Consider the following 8,569-nt stretch of genomic DNA (forward strand, 5'->3'; position numbering starts at 1 on the left):
GGTTATGAGCGCTCATGTCGCAAACTTGTTGTGACACAACCTTCACTAGTAAAAGAACAAGATATAGATAAAATGGTAAAATGGTAATTTTATTCCCTTTAAATTATGAACCATTAATAGAGGATTAATGTTGTATGTAATGATTATATCAATAGACACTTTATTCTTTTGTAAAGTACTTTGTAAATATATGTCTATAATTATCAAGAGTTCATTCTCATATTTATAGTGGAGTAATCATGACATTAATAATATGATTATTTAATCAAAAAGCTTCAATAAATATTCTAATATTTATTGGAGCTTGATATTATAGGTCCATAGGTATCTAGGGTGGCTTTATCGAAATCATATCAAGGTAAGAGTTGATATAAGGTTAAAACTGTTGTATGCCCTGAAAATCAGCACATATCTTTTTAGGCAGCTCAGGTATAGCTGGCTAGCAAAAGGCTATAATCGATGTTCCACGTGTTCACTTTTCATCCGGGGGAATTTAACATGATTCCCTAGATGAATAGCTTGAGCTGATGAGTCATTTAGCAACTTACCACTTGGAGCCATTTGTGTAATCTGGCATCAAAAGGCATGAGCTGACATTACGTTAAGCTCGTGGTACGTTAGAGGTCTGACGTACCCCAGGATCTTTATAAAGTTGACCACGCAATATAAACGTGCATAAAACAGACATCACATGTCTGTTTTATTCCTGAATTCCCGGATACACAATATAAACGTGCGTGATCAGACATCACACGCCTAATTTAGGCCATGTGGCCCATTATCCATTTTACCTATTGATTAGACCACACTTCAATATAAAATTTAGATAATAATCATTAATGTCACAGAGATTATGTGAAGGATCAAGAGATCACGGGATGACCCCAACACCTACCCAGAGAGCATTCTCCTGTAAATACCAAGGCCCTGGGTAGTGCAAGGGGTTGGATTCTTTCTGTAATGCAAATACTCTGTAAAAATAGAAAGAGATATACAACAATAATATTGACTCGTGGACTAGGGGATTTTAACCTTCGAACCACGTAAAAAGGAACGAGTATTCTTATTATATCATTCTAAGTACCTTAAGGAGTGATTATTCTCATTATGGTTTACCCTTAAGCACTAGTTCATTCCAGCTAATTTTCGTAATACACTGTTGGCGAAAAACCATGTCAACAGTTTGGTGCTTTCATTGAGAGCTGCAAATTAGTGCCATTGAAAAAGATTCAGGAAAAAGTTCACCATGGTAGTCACTCGTTCAAGGAACGGTAAAGAAACGGACCAGCATGGTGGGCAGGAGGCTCACCATACCACTGTTTCTGACGAACAAGGCCCGGAGATCCAGCAACGATCGGGAAAACAATCGATGGGCAACGGCGACACCGGAAGTTCAGCACCTCTACCCCTGAATTCGAACCCGAATTACATGAGTGCGGTAGAGATGGAGAACATGCAGTTCAGGAGCCATCTAGCCAAGGCCAATAAGCAAATTGAGGAAGTCTTGGCTCGACTACCCCCTCTTGCAACCGACGTTAACATCGGAAAGAGGCAAGGCGGGACTCGTAAGTCTTGCCGGGATAGTCGACCCAGGCCAAGTCGATCAGTTAGAACCTCAACTCCAAGTTCTACTCCTGTGTCGCCCCATCACTAGGAAACCTCGTTTGGTGGCTTTCCCAGGGATCACCAACGAGTCAGCCAGTCAGTCAAAACCTCGACTCTGAGTTCAACGGCGCCGCTGAATGCTCATGGCAACCCACGCAGGCGGTCAAGGACAAACTCGGAAAGATAGCATGTCCCGACTGACTTCCATGTACTGTGATCAGATCGCCATGCACAGGGAACCAAAAATGGTGGAGTAGATCAACCTCGGGCTAGTTTGATCCGACCTGATGGGACAAAAATTGCTTCACCAATCAGACACCCTCCGTCGCTGATCAGGCATCCATCCCCACCTCGTTCTACTCGAGATGTCTCTACTAACAGAAACAGGAGGAGGAACCTCCTCCTGCTGCCCCTGCTCATGCCCCATGAGCACGCAGGAATGCTCTAGATCCTCATCCTCGACCACAAGCTCTGAGCTTCTCTAATGGAAGTTATTTGACGGAGGATCGTCGAAGTGGTAGAACTAGCACAAATTTGAGGAATCAGCTGAGCTTAGCTCAAAACCCTCGGGTTGATCCACATACCGATCTGCGAGATCGCCTAAACTCACAAAGGACCAAATCTGACTCACGATGGAGTCAGCAGCACTCACCATGAGGGAAGTCCTTCTGAGGTACGTGACAATGGGAATTCCCCACCAAACCAAGCTTGAGCTTGGAGGGAAAATAACCCGTCAAATGCGTACGGTCAAATGGGAGCTATTGAACAGCCCCAGGGAACCAAGGACCCAACCCTCGAGAGGCTGGCCCAGATGGAGGAACTGATGAGAAGACTCCTATCAGACAAGGAAAAAGATGAGTACGACTCAGGGGACGAGCTCAAGCTTAAGCTCTCAACATCGCAGCAACACCATACCCACCAGGTTTCAGGATGCCCCATTTATCAAAGTTCGACGGAGATGGAGATCTGTTCGACCACTTGGGGATGTTCAATACCCTAATGATGGCCCATGACATCGGGCCCGAATTAAGATGCTTAGTATTCCCTTCGACTCTGGTCGGACCAGCCAGGCAATGGTTCAAGCAATACAAGAAGCACTCTATCAGCTCGTGGAAGAGTTTCTTTGCCGACTTCAAGAGGGCATTTCGAGCTTCTCAAGCAGCTTGAATAAAGGCAGACTCCTTGGAAAACGTAAAGCAGCAGCCCAGAGAGCCTCTGAAAGCTTACTTGAGTAGGTTTGCCAACATCGCTGCTCGAGCTAGAGATGCGGATGAAAGCTCCAGGCGACCTGTGGAAAGAGATCTAGAGAAAAGGTGTCAACATAGTGGACGAGTTCTTGAACTAGGCTCAGAGATGGATCAACCTGGAAGAGGTGCGAGCTTCGATCGCAAGAACTAGCCAAGTCCCTGCCCAGCCCATTGGAGAGGTAACGAACGTGGCAGCTATGGCTCAAACCGTTACCCAGAATAACCATGGGGGAGGAAGCAAGAGGAAGGGAAATGGCAAAGGCGGCCAGAATGCTTCAAAGAAAAATAAGCCCATGGAGAAATTCAAGCCGATCTATGTGACTTACGCCGATCTCACGGATACCAGGGAGCGTATCTTCTTAGCAAACTCTGCCTGCCTCTCGTGGAAGAAGCCCGAGCCTCTAAAAAATCAAAGGGTGAAGAGAGACCCGTCAAAATTCTATCAATTCCACAATGACATCGGTCACAACACCGATGATTGCAGGCATTTGAAAGATGAGATTGAGACGCTCATCAGGGTCGGGCCCCTAGCTCAGTATGCCCGGAATCAAGTCATCCTTAATCAGCCCGCTGGGCAAAACGTTCAGTCAGCTCCAGAAGCCCCCGCAAATCAGACAGGGGCCCAGGTGAGTCAGGACACCCCTCCTCCGAAAATAAGAGGGGAAATAACCACCATCTCTAGAGGCCCTCATCTGGCGGGCACGAGCAAAAATGCCCAGAAGAGGTATGTCAATGAGCTGAGGTCTCACAATGGAGTAGAGTTCGTCCCGGAGCAGTGTTTGTCTAAACAACAACGATTGGAGAAACAACCAATCAGTTTTACTGAAGAAGATGCTAGTCATGTCCAGTTCCCGCATAACGACCCTCTAGTCATAACTGTCCAGCTCACCAATTAGAGAGTTAGGCGGACCTTGGTAGACAACGGGAGCTTTGTGAACCTGCTATTTTGGTCCACATTGGAGAAAATTGGATTGTCTGTGGCCGAGCTAAAGGCAACCTCCATGATGTTGTACGGGTTTTCTGGAGAAGGTTCGACAGCTATCGGAACGATTGAGTTGGTGATAACCTTGGGCGAAGGACCATGAAATGTTTCTAAGTTGCTCGAGTTTGTGGTCATGGACTGTCCGACCGCGTACAATGCAATCTTGGGTAGGCCCATAATGATGGCATTCGAATATATAACTTTCGTCCGCCACCTCGTGATCAAATTCCCTTCATCAACGGGAATATGTACTTTCCGAGGCGATCAGCTCGCTGCTAGGGAATGCTATAGTATTTCCATGAAGGGAAAATCACAACCCGGGCAGCAGACTATGGCCGTGCAACATCAGGGAGAGGAATCCCAGGAAGTCAGAGATAATCTTGGGATGGAAGAACCTCAATAGGTCAGTTGCAGGGAAATCAGCCTAAGTGAGGATATTGATCCCCAGATGGGTGAAGATAGATCCGAGCTCCAGGCTATCGAAGACCTCGAAGAAGTAAACATTGATCCCAAAGATGCTTTGAGGGTCGTTAAGCTTAGAAAAAATCTTGACGCCGACAGAAAGGTGGAACTGATTACTTTTTTACCAGAAAATATAGGCGTTTACACTTGGTCCCATGAAGACATGATAGGAATCAGGCCGAGTGTCATCATGCATACGCTAAATTTGGACAAAATCATGCCTGCGAAATCCCAGAAACATAGGCGTCTGGGTACAACTCGAGCTCAGGCATTGGAGGAAGAAGTAGCTAGGCTTTTGAAGTGCGGCTTCATCCACGAGGCTAAGTATCTGATTTGGGTCGCCAATCCTGTCCTGGTCCCAAAATCAAATGGAAAATGGCGGACCTGCATCGATTTCTCCTATCTAAATAAAGTCTGTCCCAAGGATTGCTTCCCCTTGCCAAGGATTAACCAGTTGGTGGACGCCACCGCAGGGCACGAGCTCATGTCCTTCATGGATGCATACTCTGGATATAATCAGATTTCCATGAACCCTGCGGACCAGGAACACACTAGCTTCATGACTCCAGCCAATGTGTACTGCTATAAAGTCATGCCTTTTGGGCTGAAAATCGCTGGGGCGACCTACCAGAGGTTTGTTAACAGAATGTTCACATATCAGATCAGAAAAAACATGGAAGTGTATGTTGATGATATGCTAGTCAAGTCAAAGACTGCCAATAAGCATGTCTCCGATCTGAAGGAATGTTTTGGAATTCTAAGGAAGTATAATATGAGGCTAAACCCCCAGAAATGTACTTTCAGAGTGGCGTCAGGAAAATTCCTGGGATTCATAGTCAACACCAGGGGGATAGAGGCGAACCCGAACAAAATCAGATCGCTACTAGAGATGCCCTCGCCCAGGTCGCATAAAGATGTCTAGAGTCTGACAGGAAGAGTAGCGGCCCTCAATCGGTTTATTTCTAAATCCACCGATAAGTGTTTGCCATTCTACAACCTGCTCGGGGGAACAAAAAGTTCAAGTGGACTGAAGAGTGTGAGCATGCTTTCATCGACCTAAAGACACATTTGGCCGAGCCACCAGTGTTATCTAAACCAAAGGCATGAGAGCACCTTTTCCTTTATTTAGCCGTGACCGAAAATGCAGCCAGCGCCGTGTTGGTCCTGGAGGAGGACCAGGTTCAAAAGCGAGTATATTATATAAGCAAGAGACTTCTCGGAATTAGAAAGCCCATTTTCCTTTCTTGGTCCATTAGTCCACGCCATCTCAGCCAGCTGACCTAATTTTTAAGTGGGTGCCACATAGGCACTGAGATAAGTGAAGAAAGGCCAGCTGGCTCTTATCCACGTCAGTCCCCAATTTCCAGATTTGCTAACACTTCGGCCTCCAGCATTTGAGCAGCATTTCCAGCTTTTTGTCCCCTTTTTCCTTGGATTCCTTAGTTTCCCTTGGCGAGTCAAAAGTTCCTTTCCTAAACAACAAAACACACACAATTACTTAATTAATTACAATTACTACCAACAATTTACAAGACTCTTGAATTAACACACTAACTAGAAAAGAAAGGTAAAAACTAAACAAACTTACAAATAACATCACACTCATTACTCTTTTCACCCAAAATTCAAGTTCAAAGTTAATAAAAATAACTCTAAATCATAGAGTTATCACACCCCAAACTTGGCATATTGCTCGTCCTCGAGTAATGAAAAACAGAAACAAAATAAACACTACAAACACTAAGACAACAACAAACACAGATTTGTAAATGAGAGAGTATTGATCAATCAATCATAGCTTAGCGAAGAAAATTCTCTCAGAATTATATGGAATGGAATGATATGATGGTAGTGAATATGCCTTGACTTTATATGCCTCAATCTCATTTTAAGTGCTATTGATATCACTAATGCCTCCCAAAAGTAACCCAATCACTAGAGTGTGCAAATGCTTCCCACCAACACCTAGAATTCCTCTAATAACTACCCTTGATCCTCAACTTTAAAAATATCTGCTTCCATAGGTTGAATTAGTGCAACCCTCTCCACTAATCCTAGCTAGCTTTACCACTTAGAAATGATCTAGGCCATCCTTGGACGTTTGGGCCTTTCAAGCTTTCCCATTGTATATTCATTCCCCTTAGTCACCCTTAGTTGAGCTAATTTGCCTATTCTTTCCTAATACCTATCATTAATGCTAACCCCCTGCTTAAATTGTTATTTTTCACTTTCATTAACCAAACCTAGCTGCTGAAATTTATCAAGAACAGATTATTTGCAGTAAGTTTGGGGTGAGTGGGGTTCGTTTTTAGCCATGTGGTGAGCTATTCCAAGTTTCATTTATTAGCCACATTGGGGACAATGATGGGATTTAAGTTTGGGGTGTGTGGGAATGAGCTCACAAGAAAATGTACATAATTCTCTTGCTATATATCTTTTTGCTGTTTCAATGTCATGTTGTTTAGTAAAAAAAAAAAAAGAGAGAGAGAAAGAGGCAGTTTTGAAGCTAAGTTTGGGGTGTACAACCCCCTATCCAAGAAAATGTTGGAGGCTTCTCTCTATTGTTCTAGTTGAATTTGGAAATAAAAATAGCAAGAGAATTAGAGCTAAATCAAATTATTCATTGTGGGTTAAAAATACATTTTGGGTGAGAGCTTGAGAGAAAAAGAAAGGTTCTTGATAAGTTGAGGTGGTTAGGTTATAAGCCATAGAAATATTACCTTTTATCCTACCCTAACCTAAGCCTTACATTACAAGCCTAGTAAAGTCCTTTTGATCTAGGGGGTAAAGCTAGACTACATTAGTGGAGAGGGTTGCACTAATTCAACCTATGGAAGCAGATATTTTTAAACTTGAGGATCAAGGGTAGTTATTAGAGGAATTCTAGGTGTTGGTGGGAAGCATTTGCACACTCTAGTGATTGGGTTACTTTTGGGAGGCATTAGTGATATCAATAGCACTTAAAATGAGATTGAGGCATATAAAGTCAAGGCATATTCACTACCATCATATCATTCCATTCCATATAATTCTGAGAGCATTTTCTTCGCTAAGCTATGATTGATTGATCAATACTCTCTCATTTACAAATCTATGTTTGTTGTTGTCTTAGTGTTTGTAGTGTTTATTTTGTTTATGTTTTTCATTACTCGAGGACGAGCAATATGCCAAGTTTGGGGTGTGATAACTCTATGATTTAGAGTTATTTTTATTAACTTTGAACTTGAATTTTGGGTGAAAAGAGTAATGAGTGTGATGTTATTTGTAAGTTTGTTTAGTTTTTACCTTTCTTTTCTAGTTAGTGTGTTAATTCAAGAGTCTTGTAAATTGTTGGTAGTAATTGTAATTAATTAAGTAATTGTGTGTGTTTTGTTGTTTAGGAAAGGAACTTTTGACTCGCCAAGGGAAACTAAGGAATCCAAGGAAAAAGGGGACAAAAAGCTGGAAATGCTGCTCAAATGCTGGAGGCCGAAGTGTTAGCAAATCTGGAAATTGGGGACTGACGTGGATAAGAGCCAGCTGACCTTTCTTCACTTATCTCAGCGCCTATGTGGCACCCACTTAAAAATTAGGTCAGCTGGCTGAGGTGGCGTGGACTAATGGACCAAGAAAGGAAAATGGGCTTTCTAATTAAGGAAGGAGAGGAGAAAAGTACCCTAAGGAGAGTACAGCCGTATTACAGGGGGAAGGAAGAGAAAAAAACAGTACAGATATTATTCAGCAAAGCAAAGCAAGAATTTATTGAGAGAAAAAAGTGGAAGCAGAGATATACACGAAAAAGGAAAAACCCAAGAGACTCACGGCCAAGGAAGGAAGAGGGATTTAGCACACGATTCTACTACTCTCTTTCTTCTACATTTCCTTTTTTGTAGTATATACTCTTGATTTTATAATTTGTGAACTGATATTTACCATGGATGAACAATTTCTGTTTTGGGTTGTAATTTTCAGTTTGAACATGAGCTAATCCTTTTGAGATTTGAATGGCTATGGAACCCGATGTTATGGATTAATGATGAAAATTGCATGAGTTTAGCAACTTGCCTTTGTTCATTCAAGTGAGATGAATGTTAAATGATTGTTAATTACTGGCCATGACTAACAATTTGCTTAGCTAGATCTGATTCTGGAAAGGTTATATCTAGTGGAAATAACTTGGATGATGCAAGAGAATTACCATGTTTAGGTTGTTCTTAGTGAGTAAAATAGGAATATTTTGCTACCTTGTATAACTTGAGAATTGGTGTGTAATTGCTGTTTTGCAACCTGATTA

The sequence above is a fragment of the Humulus lupulus genome, chromosome 2 (genome assembly GCF_963169125.1).
Source record: "Humulus lupulus chromosome 2, drHumLupu1.1, whole genome shotgun sequence".
NCBI lineage: Eukaryota > Viridiplantae > Streptophyta > Magnoliopsida > Rosales > Cannabaceae > Humulus > Humulus lupulus.